Source organism: Myotis davidii, unplaced genomic scaffold, assembly GCF_000327345.1.
Source record: "Myotis davidii unplaced genomic scaffold, ASM32734v1 scaffold290, whole genome shotgun sequence".
In the NCBI taxonomy this organism is placed as follows: domain Eukaryota; kingdom Metazoa; phylum Chordata; class Mammalia; order Chiroptera; family Vespertilionidae; genus Myotis; species Myotis davidii.
The window spans coordinates 5221424-5224524 of NW_006285049.1; positions in this window are offsets into that span (position 1 = coordinate 5221424).

A 3101-nucleotide genomic window follows, 5' to 3' on the forward strand; every position below is an offset into this window, starting at 1 on the left:
TTAAAAATATATATCTAGTAATGTGTGGTCAGCAATGTTATTTTTTTATGGGTAACGTGGTACCATGTTATTACACCACTGAAGCAGCTATAAAATTTTCCTTTAGGTGCTTTCATGTCATTCATTCTCTGGTAGCAGTTTAGGCGATTGAGAATTAAATCTTTCAGTTCACTACAGTACCATTTAAAATGTCTCCTTTAGGCAAGAACATTCAATGGGGTAAAGAGAGTCAATTCAATAAATGGTTTTGGGAAAATTGGACAGACACGTGCAAAAAAAAAATGAAGCTAGACAACATTCTTACACACCATGTAAAGAATAAACTCAAAATGGATTGAAGACTTAAATTTAAGACTCAAAACCATAAAACTCCTAGAAGAAAACAAAGGCAGTAAAATCTCAGACATCTCTCTTAGCAATATTTTTTCTTATATATCTCCTTGGTCAAGGGAAACAAAAGTAAAACAAATGGGACTACATTAAACCATCAACAAAATGAAATGACAACCTACTGAATGAGAGAACATATCTGCCAATTATACACCTGATAAGGGATTAATATCTAAAATGTATAAAGAATGCTCTATTCATAGAACTAAAGGAAGTTCCCTTGGGATGGAACTGCATCTTTAGGCAAAAGTAACGAAAGAGCAGAACAGTAAGGTAGGTAGGGACTACATTATTGCAAGCCTTATAAGCCATAGAAGAATTGAGACTGTATTATAAAGACAATGAAAATCCACTAAAAAGTTGTGAGCCAGGATACCTATGTTTTTAGAGGAATCACCACAGGATGGAGAATGAGTGGGAAGTGGTAACTGTTTCAGTAACTCAAGGAAGACATAATAAAGGCATAGCAGGCAGGACAGACCTAAATAGAAGGATTTGTAAGATATTTAGCAGGTAGAAACAATGAGCCTTTATAATTTATCAAATGAATGAGATAAGGGAGGGCAAGAAAGAATGAACAATACCTAAGTGTCTGGCCTTAGGGAATGGTTTGGGAAATGGAAGCTGAGATGAGTTCAGTCTGGGGTATTATTGAGATATTCAAATACTTATGTGAATACCTATTTTACAGTAGTTAGTATGATATGCAACTCAGAAAAACAATGGGACTTAATATCTTAGAATCACCAGTAGAAAGGTGAACAAGCCAGAAAGTGGATCTCATACAAAGAGGCTGGAGAGAGTAAGAAAATCAGATTAGAACCCTGAGTGATAAGATCCTAAAGAAAGCTAAAAAGCAGAGAACAAAAAAAAAGAGTGTACAAAAAATACAGCCCAAGGAAATAGAGCATTTCAAGAAAGCATGAATGGTGATAAGTGCCAAGTGCAGGAGCGAGAGATCAAGTAAAATAAGGCTGAGAAATACCATTGGACGGTTTGACAAGGAGGTTTGACAGGTGGATTTTGGACACACTGGGGTGACAGCAAGACTTGCAGCAAAGACCAACACTGATACAAGTGCTGAATAAAGCCTCTGAGTGACTAAGAGAGAGAAATCAGCAAATTGCTGATGACAGAACAGAAGAACTTCAAAGTAAATGCCAGAAGCCTCCAAGGTTTTTATCTAAGGGCAGGGGTGGGTTTTAAATTAATTTTTAAAAGGATGATAAGTCTGCGTTGACATCTATCACCACGAATATTCTGCTCATTACAGGAAGCCGCCTCATTCTGCAAAGTGAAAGGCTATTCCGGTGGCTCTGCTGCGCTTCCTCTGATTAGGGGGTGCTGTGGCATTACCGGGTGAAAGGGTTTTATTGCATTTTTTCATATTTCAGCTGGAAACATAATTCTTACTTCCTGAAGTAAAATTCAAACTCATTTCCTACTAAAAGGATCTAGACATAAATCAGTTGTCACACAGAGCTCATGAGGAAGTATTGAGTGATTTCCATAAGAATTATTTGCCCACGAAAACTGCCAACTCTTGAAATAGTTTTAAATACAGGTCCTTTTCCAGGCCTCACGGACAGAGGACTGCACCATTATTCCTAAATGACAGTGGTGTGTGGCACCTATAATCTGATGACTCTGACAACGGGTACTGCACTAAAGGGAGAAATAGAAGATTCTGCAGTCTTAGCTACCCCTACAATCAAAATAGTGCAAGAAGTCGCCTGAACTTAATCTTCCTTTAGCTTCCCAAGCTAAATATTTACCTTTTCAGTAACACATACTAAAAAAAATAGGTTTTAGATTTTTTTTAAATCACAGAATTATGTAACTGAAAGAACACTAAGATGTTACCTGCCAACTACTTCTTCCTTGATCACAACAGAACTTTAAACTATCCCTAAAAGTCAACCATCCACCTGCCAAATACATCTGACAAACGCCTGTGCTGTGATGAATGGTGTTGTTGAAAAAGCCCCAAACACAGGTGTTCTCCTGGGAAACTGATAAGTGTCACTTGACTGTCATATCTACAATTAGGTTTGTCATCAAGACCGGAAATAAAGATCATCCCGACAGACTAGAAGCGAAAAGCTCACTAGAACTCATTGTTCTACTTCTGTAAGGAAATTGTTAGGAAGGCCATTGAGGATTCCTTTCTCTACATGCTAGAGTCTTCTTCGTGAACACTCTCAGGGAAATTTTCGCTCTGGTTTTCATCAGAAGGATCATAGTGCTGCTCCCAAATATCTACTGTTGAATACAATCCATGGCCTCTATGCCTGAGAGTATCTGTCAATTATTGGCTAATATCTGCTTTAACCCACCATCAACATGGAAGACAACATCCAGGGAAACACAGAGCAGAGAATAAAATCAGTGCCAAGAATGGAGGAGAGCAGAGGGAAAACTGCTACCCACTATAGACAGGGATTTTGTGGCCATTGTGTGTATATAAGTGTGTGTGAGTATGTGTGTGTATAAGTATCTATACTAATAAAAGGGCAATATGCTAATTAGACCAGGAGACCTTCTGGGAGATCTTCCAGATGTCCTTCCAGACAAAGCCATGGTGGTGGGGCTGAGGCAGAGATGGTTAGGGATGTGCAGGCCAGCAGAGGGGGCAATTGGGGGTTAGCAGGCTGGCAGGTGGGGGCAGTTGGGGGAGAGCATGCTGGCAGGGAGGCAGTTTGGGTGAGCAG